This window comes from Capsicum annuum, chromosome 8 (genome assembly GCF_002878395.1).
Source record: "Capsicum annuum cultivar UCD-10X-F1 chromosome 8, UCD10Xv1.1, whole genome shotgun sequence".
In the NCBI taxonomy this organism is placed as follows: domain Eukaryota; kingdom Viridiplantae; phylum Streptophyta; class Magnoliopsida; order Solanales; family Solanaceae; genus Capsicum; species Capsicum annuum.
In genome coordinates, this window is record NC_061118.1 from 36302233 (window position 1) to 36310988 (window position 8756).

The window sequence follows — 8756 nt, forward strand, 5'->3', positions numbered from 1 at the left end:
TTCAATATAACATTGAGATAGTGCCAGATCGCACTACGCTTGCCAACATGAGAAAAAAGATAATCGAAAGTTTTTGAGAATATGCTGTCAGATGGAGAGAGCAGGCTTCAAGAGTCAGACCATCGATAAAAGAATCTGAAATAATTGATATTTTTCTGCAAGCACAAGAGCCTGATTATTTTCATCATTTGCTCTCTACTATTGGAAGCACATTTGTCAAAGTTATCAAAGTTGGAGAGATGGTAGAAAATGGAATCAAGTCAGGAAAGATTATCAGCCAGGCCGCTTTGAAAGCAACAACACAGATAATTCAAAGTGGTATAGGGAGTTTTGGGGAAAGAAAAAAAAAGAGTATGTAGCAACTGTTGTGACTGGTCCATACGCACAGAATCCATTATATTTCGTTTCATCCCCCTAATATCCTATTTACAATGTACAACCTTATGCTCGGACTCCTTCTTACCCGTAGTGGCGTGTACCAGCAATCCAAAATCATCCAATGGCCCCGCAAGTTCAAAGAGGCCCTCCTAGGTTTAATTTTTGGCCTAGCGCAGAATTTAAGAGAGATAACATGGTAAAAGATAATTTCACTCCTATTGGAATATCTTACACCAGTTTATTTCATAGGCTGAGAAAAATGAATGTTCTAAATCCAATTGAGAGAAGGATCCCGAATCCTCCTCCGAAGAACTTGGACTATTCCAGAAGATGTGAATACTGTTCTGATGCCCCAGGGCACGATATAGAGAAATGTTGGTATCTGAAATGAGCCATTCAAGAGTTGATCAATACCCAACAGATCATGGTAGAAAGTCCAGATGCTCCAAATGTCAATCAAAATCCGCTGCCAGATTATAATGAAACAAACATGCTCGAAGTGATACTCAGTGGTGAAGATGCTACGATTTTCCTTAAGCCGATCATTAAAATTAAAACTGATTTGGAAAAATCAACAAATGTTGTGGATTTGACAAAAGAAAAGCCTGCAAAAGCGGAGGTAGTGATAAAAAAATCCGAATCATTGAATGCTCCCTTGGTGGTGGGGAAAGAGATTTTAGAAAATATTGGGTCAAGTCAAATAAAGCTGAAACTCATTATTCCCGGAAGATTCAATAAGCCTCTTTTAATCATAAAAGGAGCTCCTGTAGCTCCTATTATTATTAAACCAGTGTCACAGCTGCCTATGGTTGATACCAAGGTAGTCCCTTGGAATTATGATCGCGTTGTAGTGATGCATAAGGGGAAAGAAGTGACTGAAGATGTAGATGAAGTAGGGGAATTAACTCGATCTGAAAGATGTTATGCTCCAGTAAAGTTATGAAAGAATAAACAAGGCGGTTAAGAACGAATGACAGTCAAGAAGCCTATCACTGATGAAGAAGATGAAGAATTCTTAAAGAAAATGAAATTGCCAGAATATTCTGTTGTAGAAAAGTTGAAGAAGACACCAGCACATATTTCTTTGTTGTCTTTATTGATACATTCAGAGGAACACCGCAAGGCTATAATGAAAATTCTTAATGAAGCATGTGTTCCCAGTGAGATTAGAGTGAATCACCTGAAAAAAGTTGTTGGAAGGATCCTTGAAGCAAATAAAATTACTTTCTCAGACGATGAATTGCCTATAGAAGGTGCAGAGCATAACAAAGGTCTGTACATTTCTGTGAAATGTGAACATTCCATCATCACTCGAGTTTTAATTGATGGAGGATCAGGCACTAACATTTGTCCTATGTCAACTTTTCAAAAGTTAAATGTTAATGTGGAAAGGATCCGACCTAATAATGTATGCGTCAAAGGTTTTGACGGATCAAAAACTGATGCCATTGGTAAAATAGAGTTCATATTGACAATTGGACCTGTGGAGTTTGCTATGGATTTCCAAGAGCTGAACATTGAAACTTCATATAATATGTTATTGGGAAGGCCATGGATTCATAGAGCTAAAGCAGTCGTATCAACATTGCATCAAATAGTCAAATTTAAACACGACAGGCAAGAAATAATTGTTCATGGTGAAGGAGATTTATTCATGTATAAAGACTACTTCGTTTCCTCCATCGAAGAAGATACTGCAGATAATGTGTTAGTTTATCAAGCTTTTGAGGTAGTGGATGTGAGCATATCCTCGAGGGGAATCTCATCGCAAGACCACAATTGTCCTCTGCATCTATTATGGTAGTGAATGAAATATTAAAGCATGGTTTCAATCCAGGAAAAGGTCTAGGAATGTTTTTGCAAGGCATAGTTCATCCGGTAAACCTCTATGAGAACTTTGGTACTTTTGGTTTAGGATACGAGCCTACTGCTGAAGATATAAAAAAGGCTAAAAAGCGTAAGAAAGAGTCATGGTTACTTACCAAGCCGATACCGCCACTTCACGAGTCTTTCATCAAATTCAGTATTGTTGGATCCTCCAAGTTACCTACTATAGAATTAATGAATGATGATGATACAGAGTTGATTGGCCTTTTTCAGAATATGTTCATTGAAGCTGATATGGTTGAAATTGGGGAAGGTACTAGCAAAGCAGATGTGCAGTTTGTCGGCCCTGATATCTAGTTTAACAATTGGGAGGCCACTCTTCTCCCTATTATAAAGGAGTATTGGTAGTTTGTTTGTTTTTCTTATAGTCCTAGTAGTTTGTTTGTTTTTACTCCTGTAATTTGAATCATTCTAGGACTGTAATTCAGAACTTTAAACTTGGTATTTTAGGTTAAAACTTTTTCTATCTATGTTTTTAATAAAGCGTAGTTTTCCTTCATTTTATTTTGAGTCTGATTTTTATTTATTTATTTTCTATCATACAGTTCTTTCTATACCGATTCTAATGATATGACATGCATGAAGAATTGTCAACCAGATTTAAAAACCCAATCTAATTATGAAATAATGAATAAAGAAGTTGAATACGATAAAGGAGAAGCATTTGAGAATATAAATAAAGATTTCAAACAGTTTGAGAATAAGACAAATCCCAATTTGGAAGAAACTGAGGCGATCAATTAGGAGATCATGAAAATATTAGAGAGACTAATATAAGTGTACATGTTCAACCACAACAAAAGAAAGCTATAATTGAAGCTTTGCATGAGTATAAAGACATCTTTGCGTGGTCTTATGATGATATACCTAGTTTGAGCATTGATTTGGTAGTTCACAAGTTGCCAATTGATCCTGCTTTCCCTCCTGTCAAACAAAAGCTAAGAAAGATCAAAACTGATATGAGTGTAAAAATTAAAGAGGAAATTACGAAGCAACTTGAGGCTAAAGTCATTCGAGTGGCCCAGTATCCTACTTGGTTGGCAAATACTGTCCCTGTTCCAAAGAAGGACGACAAAGTTTGGATGTGTGTTGATTATCGTGATCTAAGTAAGGCGAGTCCGAAAGATAATTTTGCACTTCCCAATATTCATATTTTGTTGGATAATTGTGCCAAACATGATCTTGCGTCTTTTGTGGATTGTTATGCGAGGTATCACCAGATCATTATGGATCTAGAAGATGCAGAAAAGACATTATTTATTACGCCATGGGGGACATATTGTTATCGAGTCATGCCTTTTGGACTAAAGAATGCTGGAGCAACTTATATGAGGGCAATGACCACAATGTTTCATGACATGATGCACAAAGAGATTGATGTTTATGTGGATGACGTGATCATTAAGTCAAGAGAGCAGGCTGACCATACCAAAGATCTGAGAAATTCTTTGAAAGGCTTTGAAGGTATAATCTCAAACTTAACCCAGCAAATTGTGTATTCGGAGTTCCATCAGGAAAAATTTTGGGTTTTATAGTCAGTCGACGTGGCAATGAGTTAGTTCCTTCAAAAGTAAAAGCTATCCAAGATTTACCTCCACCAAAGAACAAAATGAAGGTGATGAGTTTACTTGGAAGGCTGAATTATATCAGTAGATTTATTGCTCAGCTTACGACAACTGTGAGCCAATATTCAAGTTGTTGAAGAAAAATGCTAGAGTTGAATGGACTGAAGAATGTCAAGAGGCATTTGACAGAATTAAGAAGTACTTGTCGAATCCAACTATTCTGGTTCCTCCAGAACCAGGTAAACCCTTGATATTGTACATGTCTGTGTTAGATAATTTTTTCGACTGTGTATTGGGTCAACATGATGTTACATGCAAAAAAGAACTGGCCATATACTACCTTAGCAAAAAGTTTACCATTTATGAGGCTAAGTACACTCTTCTTGAGAAGACGTGTTGCGCCTTAACTTGGGTAGCCCAAAAGTTGAAACATTACTTATCATCTTATGCTACTTACCTCATCTCTCGTATAGATCCTTTAAAGTACATTTTCCAGAAGCCTATGCCCACAGGCAGACTCGAGAAATGGTAGATGTTGCTCACAGAGTTTGATATTATCTGTGTGACACGAACTGCAATGAAAGCTCAAGCTTTAGCAGATTATTTAGCTGAGAATCCTATTGATGAGGAGTATAAACCATTGAAGACTTATTTTTCAGATGAAGAGGTATTGTATGTTGATGAGTTTGTTTTTGAAGATTGCCATTCAGGCTGGAAGTTGTTCTTTGATGGAGCTGCTAATGTAAAAGGAGTGGGGATAGGAGCAATTCTTATTTTTGAATCAGGACAATATTAACCTGTAACAGCCCAACTTCGGTTCTACTATACCAATAATATGGCAGAATACGAAGCTTGCATTCTGGGATTGAGATTAGCCATTGACATGGGGTCCCAAGAACTGTTGGTATCAGGAGATTCAGATTTATTAGTCCACCAAATCCAAGGAGATTGGGAGACTCGTGATTCAAAAATCCTACCATATAGAGGTTGTTTGCAAGATCTTTGTCAATGATTTGTATCAATAAAGTTCAAACACATTCCCAGAACTCATAATGAGATTGTTGATGCTTTGGCGACCTTATCTTCGATGCTTCAACATCCTGACAAAACTTATATTGACCCTTTGCATATACAGATTCATGATCAATATGCATATTTCAATCTGGTTGAGGAAGAACTTGATGGGGAGCCATGGTTCCATGATATCAAAGAATATATTCAGATTGGAAAATATCTTATACATGCCAATGGTAACCAAAAGAGAACCATTTGATGTTTGTCTAGTGGATTTTTCTTAAATGGAGGAATCTTGTATAAGAGGACTCCTGATTTGGGACTTCTGATGTGTGTGATACTAAAGAAGCTTCAAAAATCATGACTGAAGTACATTCTGGGATTTGTGGACCACACATGAGTGGGTATGTTTTGGCAAAGAAAATACTCCGAGCAGGTTATTATTGGCTAACCATGGAGCGTGATTCCATCAATTTCGTTCATAAATTTCATGAATGTCAAGTACACAGAGACTTGATACATTCTCATCCATTCGAGTTACATACAATGACTGCTCCATGGCCTTTTGTGGCTTGGGGAATGGACGTAATTGGACCAATTGAACCAAAAGTCTCGAATGGACATAGGTTCATCTTGGTAGCCATTGATTATTTTATAAAGTGGGTAGAAGTAGTGACTTTCAAGTCAGTGACCAAGAAATTAGTAGTTGATTTTATTCACTCCAACATCATTTGTCGGTTTGGCATTCCGAAGATAATTGTCACCGATAATGCTGCAAATCTCAACAGTCATTTGATGTAAGAAATATGCCAACAATATAAGATTATGCATCAAAATTCTACTCCTTATCTCCCAAAGGAAAATGGGGCTGTAGAAGCTGCCAACAAGAATTTAAAGATAATACTTCGCAAGATGGTGCAGGGTTCCCGACAATGACATGAAAAGTTACCTTTTGCTTTGTTGGGTTATCTTACTATAGTTCGAAATTCAATTGGTGCAACTCCTTACTTGTTAGTGTATGGAATTGAAGCAGTTATACCTGCAGAGATTGAGATTCCATCTTTTCGGGTAATTGTGGAAGCTAAAATTGATGAAGACCAATGGGTCAAGACTCGTTTAGAGCAATTAAGCTTGATTGATAAAAAAAGATTGACGTCAGTATGTCATGGACAACTATACCAAAAGATAATGGCACAAGCAAATAACAAAAAGGTGCGTCACAGACATTTTGAAGTTGGTCAGTTAGTACTAAGACGCATCCTTCCTCATCAGATTGAAGCCAAAGGCAAATTTTCTCCTAATTGGCATGGACCATTCATGGTGAAGAAAGTGTTACCTAATGGCGCATTATATCTGACTGATATAGAAGGCAAAATGAAAGGAATGTCAATCAATGCTGATGCAGCTAAAAGATACTATGTATGATATTCATGTATAATTATATTATGTATGTTTTGTACTTGCACTTTAAAAGATTGAACTACGTTTGACCTGATTCTTGCTATGACAAGATACATAGGCAGCCCTACTCCGGGGTTCGGTCCAACCAAGAGAAAATTCAAATACCCAGAAAACTGGGGCAAAAGTTTATTTTCTAAAAAGAATCGATTCCAAAAGTTGAATGTTTTACCTAATGATTATGTAAATTTTCGAACCTCATGCCGCCTTTTCTTTCTAACCCCTTTCCAAAAGTCAAGTTACAATCAAAGAAAGACCTTCAGATCGATCTTTGAGAATGTCAATGATAAATATGTTATGAGTACATGGTATTTCATATTTTGGGTGTTATTTTCTGAAAAAAAAAATGAAAATGAGAGAGTTTTATTGGTGAAAATCCTTTCGGGCACCATAAGACGACAGTGAGTTGAGAAAGAGATAAAAATGAGATAGGCTCAATGGCAAAAACCCATTGAGGTGTCACAAGCCAAAGGAGGATAGTAATTTAGAGTGAATAAATTCAACAATGGCTCAGTTTCAAACTCAATAAGTGGGCAAAAGTTGAAAAATGATTGGTATGGGTAGATCTGGTTGTTTGATTCAAAATGCATGTCATAATCACGATAATCGGTTTCCACATTCAGTTAAGTTTCCTCTTTGTTTTGAAAAAGAGATGTCTATTGTCTTTTTCTTTTTGTTTTATTTTAATTTTTTATTTTTTGTGTCCTTGTCATCAAACGAAAAAATTTTGTTGTTTTTTGAGTCAAATTCACATCAGGTCAAGTGAGAAAGGACTACAAACTCGCTACCAACTCCTTTAAGGGTACAAAGCAAGACAAAGGGTCGATGCATAGATAACGTTTCAAAGTAAAAGTAAGGTACTCAAGATGATTATGATTTGACCATTTTAAACTCGTGAAAATATAAGGGATGTATTGGAAGTTAAACTCAGAAGCATCATACAACAGAAATATAATTTGAGTTGAGGACTCAGTAGTCGAAACTCGGAGTCAGAAGTATGACAATTCAGTGAATATTTGTCAAAGATTGGAAAAGGAGTTGAGCATGACAAGTGCAAGAGCGGCCACTTCAAAATCCAAATGCCACAAATCAACCACCACATGTTCTTAAGAACTCATAATTTTTCTTTGTTTGAAACAGAGATGGATATTCTTTTTCACACTAAAGTTTTCAGACAAAGGATGCGATTTCACATTTTTGTCAACGCAATAAGCATGGTTACAACATTCGATGTTGGATATTGGTCATGGTAAACTTTACTCTTTGCAAGATATATCAAGATCCAGTGACACGTAAATTTTTACAGTACAAACTGGGGAAAAAATTTTATGTGTGTTGTATGGGAATTTAATTTTTGCACAGGACCCTCATGAAAAACTGAAATTTATTTTATGCTCAGGACTTTCCTGAAGAATGAGAATTTATTTTCTGCTCAGGACTCTCCTGAAGAATGGGACAGGACTCTCCTGAAGAATGAGAATTTATTTTGTGCTCAGGACCCTCCTGAAGAATGGGACAGGACCCTCCTGAAGAATGGGATAGGACCCTCCTGAATAATGGAAATTTATTTTATGCTTAGGAACCTCCTGAAGAATGGGACAGGACCTTCCTGAAGAATAAGAATTTATTTTATGCTTAGGATCCCCCTGAAGAATGGGACAGGACCCTCCTGAAGAATGGGGATTTATTTTATGCTCAGGACCCTCCTGAAGAATAAGAATTTATTTCATGCTCAGGACCCTCCTGAAGAATGGGACAAGACCCTCCTGAAGAATGAAAATTTATTTTATGCTCAGGACCCTCCTGAAGAATGAGAAGTTATTTTTTATGCTCAGGACCCTCCTGAAGAATGAGATAGTATTTTTCTTTTTCACTATTTTTTTTGAGTTCAGGAGCCCGCCTGAAGAACAGGGTGAAGAGATTAGAAGTCCAGGAGCCCGCCTGAAGAATAAGGTGAATTTTTGAGTTCAAGTCATGAAGACTTGAATCAAGATTCTAAAGATTGCACTCTTCATTTGTATTTTTCATTTTTGATTTTGTTAGTCATTTGATGTAAAAAAGCAGAAGTCGTCAACCGAAAACTCGACGGAATCTCACTTCACGTCTCACTCTTTCTCTCATTATGTTACCTTTGAACTACTTATGACCTGATTCCCTTATAATCCGGGATAGGTAGGATGTCCAAAACAAGGACTCGGTCACATTTTTCCTTTTATTTCAATTTTAAGTTTATTTTATTCTTAGTTTTCAAATAATCGGAGGATTAAAAATCATATCTTGTCTACTTCTTTGTATGAAAACTCTCTGAGATTTCACACAGAGGGGCAAAAATGTAGACACGTGATTTTTGATCCTCCCTAAATTTTAACTTGTTTGTCGATATTAAATATTTTATATTTATATATTTAATCATATATTATTTTGATTCTTATTTTTATTTTTATTTTAACAAAT

The 8756-nt window shown here is 36.3% G+C and overlaps 1 pseudogene; it reads left to right on the forward strand.

The window, feature by feature from the left end:
- The first annotated feature begins 802 nt into the window (after positions 1 to 802).
- LOC107860789 lies at positions 803 to 6269 on the forward strand (annotated as a pseudogene).
- Positions 6270 to 8756: the final 2487 nt, after the last annotated feature.